Genomic DNA, 11,182 nt, shown 5'->3' with positions numbered 1-11,182 from the left:
TTTGTTTTCTGGATTTGATTGTGTGAACAAATGTTTCAGATCACATTTTGTGATCCATCATCAGGATGCATGCAAAATAAGAGGAGGAGAAAGGATGCATGCATGCATCCTGATGATGGATCACAGACTGTGATCCGAAATGTTTGTTCACACAATCAAATCCAGAAAACAATTTACAATACATTATCGAATATACCTAGCTTTTGGACGTAGACAGAATACAACATGTTGATGGAAATGTCTACATGCAGACAACCATGCCAAACACTTTCCATAGGACTCTCCACCAGTTGCCACCACTTCACCCATTTTCATGGTTGTTGAGATCAATTTTAAGTGGAATTTTTTTAACATAAATTTAAAAGATCATCAAGAAAAAATATCACAACTAATGAAAAATTATAAATTTAGTAAGGGGAAATTCATTTTATTACACATTAATCTTATAATCATAATATATATGAAATCTTTTACTTTTTTCACAAAAATAGAAGTATGAACTATTGAATTTTTTGAAAAAAAAACTATAATCTCTGCCTATAAAAAAAAGGGACTAATAATGGTTTAATGGAATAATATCAATTAGACATTACAGTTTTGTTTCTATAAAATCTTATTTATATATAATAAATATTAAAATATATAATAAAACATGTGAACAAAATCTAATTTAACTTAATTGAATACAATTGAGAAGAATTAAATTGTATCACACATAAAAACTATTTACTGGTGTTCATTTGCCCCAACATTTGAAAAGCTTTGATGAACTGCCTAGAATGATTAATAATTCAGATATATAGTTTTATATGATTAATAATTCAGATATATAGTTTTATATAAAGAGAAGTACTAAATTCTGCACATAACGTTTCAATGAATAAAAGCAATGAGATTTACACGACTCCACATGTACTTACAAATTGCCCTCTGCGTTGAAACAGTCGTTGCCACCTTTGACGATGTAGAAACCCTCAAATGGGGAAGACATTTACTACCCATCAACGGCAGCCCAGAAAGACCAATCCTCAGTACTCAGCTCCTCCTACTTTGATGGCTTCAACCAAATCGGCAGGTCATCAAAATTTCAGCTGGTCCATTATTATCTGACTTTAGATCCTCTTTTCTAGTCTTGTTTTTTCAGTGGAAAGTTAACCCCAACGTCAAAATTTGGAAAAAAATATTATTCACATTTTTTTAATGAATTTTAATACATTGCAGGTAAAATCAGAATATCTGGAACTCACATGAATGGATTTGTCACATCTTCTTTGTTGGCTATTTCCTCTGCTTTTGCTAGAGTTTGACTAGAAAATAAGAACAAGGGATCATCTTCCAGACAATACAGAAGACAAGGCGGTGTAGGAGACCGCTGAAAGAACAGGTTTTATCATGGATGGAAACGGATTCTCTGAGGGACCCGACGAAGTAGGGGGCAACTCTATCGTCCCCTCTAATGTCTTCACTACATTTGACATGGTTGGTCTCCTCGTCAAATCATCTTGTATACAAAGAATCCCCACTCTCAACATTTTTAGAGCCTCCTCCTTTGCCTGCATCTCTTCATTTTCAAGCACTGGATCTATCATATCTGACAATCTGCCTTCTTCAGCGAGAATATGTAATATCGATAACAATGGATCATTTGAAATTTTGCAGCTTCTCTTGTTGGAATTTAATGCGGTAGTTGTCTTGCCCTTGGAGCCTAACGCCCACCTACCACTTGACGGATTGCAGAATGTCTAAAAAAAATTTAATGCCGATAGGTGAGTTTGAAAAATGAGAGGGAAAAACGTTTTAGGTTAGAAGACAAAAATGGAATTATCAGATTCATTCAACTAGACAAAGAGAAGTTAGAAGAGAGGAAAAGCAGATCAGAAGTCACAGAGAAGGAAGAAGAAAGAAGTTGATCAGCAGATTTAGTCGTCAGAGTGTAGAGAAAGAAGAAAGTTCATTTCGTGCCTGCAGTTGCACGTTTTTTTTTCTGGTTATTCTGTAAGTTTGTAGTTTATTGTGTGGTTCGACATGTGAAGCAGTGATTACTCCAGGTGCTATTGTATGCAGCCATTAGAGCTACAAGTTTAAAGTTTAAAGGTTGAAGTTTCATCAATTTGAATATTTAGGGTTATTTTAGGGTTTTCTGGTTGAAGTCGAACGCTCTCAAATTTTGTAATGGTTTTAATCAAAGTTAAATAGAAAGCAAACAAGCATACTTGAATCTGTTGTTCTTCCTCTATACATTGCATTTGAAAAAATTATTGTTGAATATTTTAAGTTTTGGCTCTCTGGTTTTAATAGTGAAAATATTCACATTATAAACCTGGTCACTCGACTTGGTCCTTGTTTGAGTTTTTATCTCTGCAATTTTTGCCAAGCTTACTCGGCACCTTCTACCGAGCTCCACCCTGCAGTGGTGATCGAGCTCACTCGGGATCCACACTGCCGAGTTCACTCGGCATCCATAGGTGCCAAATTGCCCCTCAAGTGCTGAGCTTTCTCGGCTCCTTCAGGTGCCGAGCTCACTCGGCACCCTCCTGCCACTCGACTCCTTAAACTGCCGAGCAAAACTGTCACTCGACACCTTCACATATCGAACAAATTTTAAAGTTTGTGATTTGATTTATTTTATTTCTCTCACTTCTCTTTCCACACACAATTTCTACCAACATGATGCCAAAACTGAACACATCCGCCTTCACAGAAACATGCTGGTGTCTCAATAACTCAGGCGCCATATATCCCGGTGTTCCTCTAATCATTGTTATCACTTCACCTTGCTCTCCCTCGATCAACTTTGCCAGCCCAAAATCCGCGACCTTTGCGTTCAAATTTCCATCAAGAAGAATATTTTGGGGTTTGATGTCCAAGTGTATAATTCGCTGGTCGCACTGCTCATGTAAGTAGGTGAATCCCCGTGATATATGAAGAGCTATTTTGGATCTTGTCTTCATGTCGAGAAAATTCTGATGGGTATCTGATTTGCCAAATACCCATTTGTCCAAAAACCCATTTGATAGAAACTCATAAGCAAGCAGTCGCTGTGACTTCTCTGCACAAAAGCCTTTCAGTCTTACCAAATTGAGATGATGCATGTTGCCTAATGTCTCCGTTTCTGCCTTGAATTCCTTTGCTCCTTGTCTTGTTCTATCAAGCCGCTTCACTGCGATCTTTGTGCCATCAGAAAGAACCCCCTCATAAACTGAACCAAATCCCCCGCTGCCGAGCTTCACGTAGAAAGCATCTTGCAATTCCTGGAATGAGAAACACAAGGGCAACCTTGTCTGGAAGCTCAGAGGATCATCCTCTTCATCATCCTCACTGTCATGTCCTTTCTGCTCCTGCTTAGATTTTCTAGATCTCGCTATCCAGACCCACGACACGACAATCAGTACAACCATTCCACTGACAACAGAAACACTGATAATTATAACCGAGAGCTTAGATTTGTTAGGGCTGCTTCTCTGGAATTTAATATAAGCAGTGGAATTGTAAAACGTATCACTAGGAGTATTCATTTTGAGAGTGTAGAGATTGGATTCCAGATAGCAAGACGCACTAGAACGATTGTCAGAGATATCATACCTGAAAAAAGCAGCCTTACAAGAACAATTTTTGAGGCAAAGAGCTTTACATTCATCTCTTGAGTTCAAACCTTGAACTGAGACATTTCGCTGACTATAGCTAAAATAGGAAACATGATCCAGTTCCAAAAATGGATGTTTTCTTGTGCTGCTCGTCATTGGTTTCCCTGGGCAGATGAGAGGACTGGCTTGAAGGCAACCTAGATCGGGTTTTGAGGCGTCCATTTGAGTAAAAGCATTGGCCTCTTTTGGACAGTTGCACTGGCCATCTGTGCAGATGCCATAGTACCCACATGCTGTTGGGTAGTCACATGTACTTAACGCGCTAGTAAAGCTTGACAAATAGTCGTGAAGAGACTTTTTAGTTTTATGTTCGAAGGAATAGAACAGCATATGACCATCTGAAGCAATCCTGAAATATAGGGAATCAATGGGTATTCGAGCACTGCCTGCAATGGGATTGGATGGAAAGCCTTCAGGATGGAAAACGAACGACTCATTACGAACTGCAGATACGCTAGGTTTTGAGCAGTTGGCAGGGTGGGATACCTAAAATACATTTGAGGAGGTGCAGCGCCTGTATACAGGGCAAAACATTTTACAAGCAAAGTTGCATAGACAGTCCCTTGGCTTGTGTTAGTTGGGGAAATGTTTGCAACAAGCTTCTGTCCCACCTTGAATTTCTGGCTGCGGAGGATCATATCAGTGGGATGGTCGAAGGAGTCCCACATGGATACATTGGAGCTGTTCAAGAGAACTAGTTGCCCTGTTTCTTCCATCTTTATTCCTCCAAAATCTTGGGAGAAAGTATCTGTAGACCAGACCAGACTACCATCGGCGTCCTTCAATTCAAGATTCCCAGTGGAGGTGAGTCCAAGGGATGCGTTTTCTTTCACCAGACGCTCTCTATTTGCCGTCCACACTATTTGCAGGTCATCTAGTTTACTATTATTAGCATCATGGATAACAAAGAAAACTGCAAAAGAGTAGCCCGTGTGACAAGGAATGGAGTAGCAGAAGAGTCCGCGACCAAACCGCAGGTTCTCGCTGCCATATGAGATACTGCTGGTGAGAAGAATTGGCTTGACTGTGAGCTCGCCTATGTCTGCTGATCGTGGCGTCCATGATTGTAAAGATTGGATATTATTGATCCACGTTGTTCCTCCATACCCATTTGATGAAGACAGGACAAATGGAAATACAGAGAGAAGGTACAATATAAGGAAGATACTAAAAATAAATGAAACAGAGACGGAAGAGGGGACGATAAAAGACTCGGCTGTCATACTTTTTCAAACTACGAAAAAGCAAAACTGCAAACGACAGGGCAGGGGCAGTGGGTACTGGGTAGAAAGATACATGTAATAATAGATTTCAATAGAAGCGAACCACATAATGTTGGACTTTTGTTTGTCCTTGATGCTCTTTGCACGCGTCTTCTATTAAACCATGATTAAAACAGTGCTTGACCTTGAGTTATTTCATTTGGTCATGATACTGCCACTTGTTGACTCAGTATGGTGGACTTCAAAATAATTATAGTTTGCTTAAGAGCATCCATATTTTGTCAAGAAAGAAAGAAACTTCTTTTTCAATCATTTTCTTCAACCCTAAGAGGGTTTGACTGCTATGGAAGAATACATATTTTTGTTCAGGTAGTTCTGATGCATCTCCCAGCAAGGTAACAATATTAAAGTCATTTTTGATGTTCAAGTTTCTCTTTGCAAGTTATATTCAGCGGTTGTGCTTTGTGTGTTGCATCTACGGAGAATCGGAGGTTTTGCAATATTTCTACAAAGATGGAATCCAAAGAAAAAGGAAAAGGAAAAACATTTTCTCCTGAGTAAACGTTGCTTCGATGTCTGCTATGGAAATGATTTTTCACACTATGAGAAGGTATGCATCTTTTTCTCAAATATTTGTGTGTTCACTATGAAAATATAAGGAGGACAAGGAGATTGATTCACTTATTGCTGCATGAGGTAAAAAAATTTGTAAGGAGATTTAGTTGTTCTGGGAACATACTGTGGCAATTTCTATCATTCAATATCAGTGATTGAGACAGTTTTCTTTTTCGTTTGGAATAGCAGTTATAAAGGAATTTTTTTAAAAAAACATCAGTTTTGAAGGTGTGTTAATATGTTGAAGAGTTTTCAGTACCGGTGAACATTATGAGTCTATTCTTTCTATCAAATCTTCAATAGGAGTGTATAAACATTATACCATAGTAACACGGGGACGCGTCCCCCCCCTTTTTGCTCGACGTCTCGGAGACTTCAACGCACCGGAGACTTGGGGACTCCGTCTCCTCGTCCCCAGCGGTGCCACTAGATTCCACCACCTCCACCGAGGATGGGGGACATCCTACTATTCACTATTTGCAAATTCAACTATTTATGTTTAATGTTCGATGTTCCAATTCAATGCAATGTTTCAAGTATTCACTCTTTTACATCTTTACATCCTATATTGCAATACATATTTTCATAACTAACATTTTTAAATACCATATGCATAGATATATACACCCCTCTTGTCCCCTACCGCCGTCCCCCCACCGTCCCCCCGCCGTCCCCAAATTAAGGCCCCTCTGTCCCCCCGTCCCGGAAACTTGTCCCCCCGTTTCGCCGTCCCCCCGTCCCCCAGGGTGGTGTAACTATGCATTATACATGTTTTAAATTTTTTCAACTGTCCACTGTACAAACAGTTACAATTAACAAAGATGTTAAATGTATTATTTTTTCAAATGGTGTCTCAACTGTTCAAATACGAACAGTTCTTGTTATAGATTTTACTGTATATCATACTTTCCTATACAAGGAAATATGTCTGTAAAAATGGTGTGAGAGGCATATTCTTTTATGTATATTTGAAATACATAATTGAAACTTTGAAAGCAAATTTTTAAGATTGGTTAGGCATAGGTCCCATGGAGGGGGCTAGGGCTCTATTTTTTGGGAACTGGAGGTCGCATGCATTTTTTTTGGTGGGGTCTAAAGCTTTAATTAGAATCTTTTCCTATTTTATAGGAGTCCCTACATTTTAGCTTTTTCATTTTGAGCGGATGAAAAAGGGGTGGGGCTGGAATTAGCCCCACCAGCTTAGGAGAAAATTTTGCCACTTGTCAATAATCTGTTTTCATTTTTTCACCAAAAACCAATTCATCTCACCAAAATTATGAAGAAATACAATTTTCATATTTAATAGTTCATTTGCTGCCAGAAGGTGACTGCCAACTTCCTTGTTTGTAGGAGCTAATTGTTTAAAGCGGATCCACATTAAAAATTCATGAGACCACTTCCGTTTAAAATTTCCTATAAAAACTCAGTAGCACCCATTCTATTTTTAAGCAAGCGGGTGCCCATGGGACCTTACCCTTAGACGCATAAATGTATGTATTAACCACATGCAATTGTGTTTAAACAATTTATAAAAAGAAGTCCAGGCAGCTGAAGTTGCTGTTGTAAAAGGGATTTGTTACTCAATAAAGCTACAGGTTATGGAGTGGTTTATTCTGTCTATGACAAAACTGTAAGGATTTTTGGGGGTTTTCCACTTGGCACAAATCTTATGCATCTTATGTGAATTGTAATATTTCCTTTTGTTAAATAAGTTTCCATTCATGATTATTTACTTTGAAATTAGAGTTATGTTTCAGTTTATGATCAACCATTTTTAAATAAAGGATTGTGAAAGTTATATTTGGTATTTCAATTTTGTCGTAAAAGATTAAAACTCATAAGGAAGCTTACTGTTGTGATTCACCCCCTCTTAGAATAGCATCCACTTCCAACACATAATACATATTCAAATGTCAATGTTTATCTTTTAGAATCTAATGTGCAATTAACAAGTTTTTGACAACAAAAGCTGCAAAGTCAATACATGCACTAGTTCAGGGATGCTACGTAAGATTAAAAAACTTATACCGACCTGTGTACATTTTGTTTTATGCGTTTCTTCAGCGAAACAACACTTGTTTTCCTATATTTGACATTTATACCTTTGAATAGGATATTAGATTTCTTCTTCCACATTTTCTTCCTTCTGTCTTGTTAAATACTATCGATAAAATACAAAAATCCCAAGACAAAAATAAATCCTAGAAATGTAAAACGCTTGGCATAGAAGGTGGCCCTCACAAACCACCCAATATAGCATCAATTTCATCATCCTAATCAGTGGTTTTGCGAGTCAATTATGCCATCCTAAATACTATCGACAAAATACAAAAATCCCAAGACAAAAATTAATCCTAGAAATGTAAAACGCTTGGCATAGAAGGTGGCCCTCACAAACCACCCAATATAGCATCAATTTCATCATCCTAATCAGTGGTTTTGTGAGTCAATTATGCTGTCCTAAATACTATCGACAAAATACAAAAATCCCAAGACAAAAATAAATCCTAGAAATGTAAAACGCTTGGCATAGAAGGTGGCCCTCACAAACCACCCAATATATCATCAATTTCATCATCCTAATCAGTGGTTTTGTGAGTCAATTATGCCGTCCTAAGAATAGTTGTTATGGCAACATCAATCGCACAATAATGGATGCTGAGTTGAAATTGCATGTCCATCATGCCACTTCACCACCATGGGCCACCCACCATTGTTGTTCGAAATCATTAGACAAGAACTCTACTGCTACGTCCAATAAATATACAAATTCAAATAAGACAAAATAACTTTTTTGGGTAGACATTTATGTAATATATATTTTTAAAATAATTTTTCAATATATCAATTTGTTTGGGGAATTGTTCTTAACTTTGCATTTCTAAAAGTATAAAAGGTTTTGATAGAAAGATATTGGTTTTGTAGAATAGCACAATTTACAATTAAAATTACCAATGTTGTTTAAATAAGATATACAAAATGATCATTGTATAATATAAATCCTATATTCTAAATAATATGCAAGCCAAAATGATACCATTGAATAGATTATCCTTGTCAACTATCAATTTATGCTCCTTGAGAAAAAATATTTCTTGTCACTTAAGAAAATTTCCACCCTTAGGATTTTTTTTAAATAATAGAGTAAAGTGGAAGAAGAGTGGAATTTTCTTGCCCACTAAGAATTCCCATGCTTGATAAGTTATGCATCTTCCTTATACTCCTAAAATTTCCATTCTTGGATATTATAGTTGGTGAAGAATGAAAGCAAAGTGGAATAACAAGGAATGTAAATCTTCCTTAAGGATTAAAACTTCCACCATTTCAATAAGTTGAGAAAGTGGAAATCATCCTTGTAGGATGTGATTTTCCACCCTTGTGTATGGTGAATTTCCTTCCTTTTGTGTGGTAAATTTCCACCATTGTGTGTGCTGAATTTACCCTCTTGTATAAGTCTTGAAAAATAAGAAGGAAAATCAAAACGTTAAGAAAACAAAGTTGAAATCTTCCTTGTGGCTGAGATTTTACACTCTATTTAGGATGAATTTTTAAAAATAAGAGTTTAACCTCCATTGTCATAGGCAAATTTCCAATCTTCCGTGTAAGTCAAGTTTCCACACTTTAAGGAGTAAATTTATAAGGCCAAAATATTTAATAAAGTGTGCTTCATTTTTCATGAAATTTGAATAGATATAAGGCCAAAGTTAAAATTTGACTTTCAGAGTGGAAATTCAATCAAGAAAACCTAACAAAGACAAGGAAGATTGGGTAGAAAATTTATAACCAGCAATCTAAACAAAGTGTGAGTGATTTCTAGATCATTAAGGGGAGGAACCAATGTATCCTCTTCACTTTCTGTCAATTTGTTGACATAATTACAACACATTCATTGTATTTAGGCTTCTTAAATTAAATGTTTTTCTTTGTTTTGTTGTAAGTGTAGAATTATTTTAGAATGATTCATTTTACTAGCATCATTTGATTACTTAATTTTGCCACACTTGTGCTCTCGGTTCTGATTTTCGAAAGAGGAATATGGTTTGGAACTAATGCCTTTTACTATGTACATTGATTACAATCTAATTAAGTTTTAAAGCAATTATTAATGTAAATAACTACTTGGGAGAATGTAACATTTTTATTACTTAATAGTTAAATACATTATTTTGTTTAATCTAAATCTAATAACTAAATTAATGTAATACTCTAACACAAAATGGCTCGTTAATGGACTCGAGAGGGATCATTCTCTTCACTCTTCCAAGGAAATTACAAGGGTCAATTTGATTCTTCAAATCTAAGATGGATCAAGATTCATTTTGTTGACGCATCAAAGGGGAACCTAGGTCCATTAGTAATCAAAATTGTAGCAAGGAATTAAAAAAAGAAGTATTATTGCAATTGAAGAAAAGCATGTGACAAATAGAGCCAACAATTAGAAAAATGTTTGGAGGAAGTTGAGGCAGTTCTAATGGGTATCAAACTTAGGGCCTAAAATCTTCATCTAGAAGGGGACTCATACAGTCTGGTCAACATGACACTCAAAGGGAAAACAGACATGTGGTACCCAAACATATATATTAGACAAATTCAACTTTCAGATGAAGTGGATGAGTTTAGAATTTCTCATGTTTGATAGAAGCTAATTCATTGGTTGATAAGCTCTACAAGGTTGGAATGACAAGATCATTATATGACAAGTTGGAAGGTTTTGAGGACTTCAATACAATCTACCCATAGGACTTAAGGATTAAAGGACTTGGAATGGCCACATGCTGGCTAAAACAAGAAAGGTGGTAGCCTCATTCATTTTATGGCATTTGTAAAGCGCATCAGTATGATTGTGTAGATGATGGGAAGATGTAGATCGAAAGAAGGCTATAGTGGTAATGATGGCCCATTTTACCAAAAAAAAAATTGAAGCTCATTTTTCTAGATAATTGAACTGCAAGTTTTTGTTGGACCTTCAGTCAGTGAGACTAGCAAGACAATCATTCCCTGTGATTTTGGTGAAGATTGGCATGCAGTGAGGTAACTGATGGAAGCCAACTTTTCATTGCACACTATCGGCCAGATTCTATCATTTATAGAGGAAATAAGTATGAAATGTCTTGGTAATGTTTTCAGATCGGGCAATGACACTTTTTGGTAACCCTTTTTCCTAATTTTTGGGGATGAATACTTTGTCCATGATTGGTGCCTTTAGTCAAATCTAGACATTTCATCTCTTTTCCTTGCATTAGCTTTTATGATCGGTGGAGGGAAAGAAGAGGTGATCTGTGTAGCAAGGGTGTGGCTTGAGTCCAAATGGACATCAGGTCTAGAAGATGTGGCAAGTAGAATGGAGGTTGAGTTGGAGGGTAAATGACAAAGGAAGAACACTCATTTCTACTTGCAAGCCCCCCTCAATGCAGATGGTCATCTGATGGTGCATCAACAACTACCCCAGAAAAGAGGAAGAGCACAACGTGGCACAAGGTATCCGACTATTAGCAGCGGTCAGTAGTCATCTTGACATTTTATTGATTAGTTAAACTAGGTGCACATCAAAACGCACTACTCATAATACCAACACTATTGGTAGTGAGAACTTGAAACACATACAATTCCTTATTGATGTGTTGTATTTAAGATTTTCTTTGAGAAATTGATGTTTCAATGCTGCCATAAACTTGTAAGCTACTATGGTACTCACAGTTG

General features: G+C 36.7%; 1 pseudogene; it reads right to left on the bottom strand.

Annotated features, from left to right (window-relative positions):
• Positions 1–2,482: 2,482 nt before the first annotated feature.
• On the bottom strand, positions 2,483–5,476 carry LOC149547314 (G-type lectin S-receptor-like serine/threonine-protein kinase SD2-5; annotated as a pseudogene).
• Positions 5,477–11,182: the final 5,706 nt, after the last annotated feature.

The sequence above is a fragment of the Cupressus sempervirens genome, chromosome 7, assembly GCF_028749045.1.
Source record: "Cupressus sempervirens isolate cs-2001-9-10 chromosome 7, ASM2874904v1, whole genome shotgun sequence".
Classification (NCBI taxonomy): Eukaryota; Viridiplantae; Streptophyta; class Pinopsida; order Cupressales; family Cupressaceae; genus Cupressus; species Cupressus sempervirens.
The sequence above is the reverse complement of the archived record's forward strand: the minus strand, read 5'-3'. Positions and strand labels throughout refer to the sequence as shown.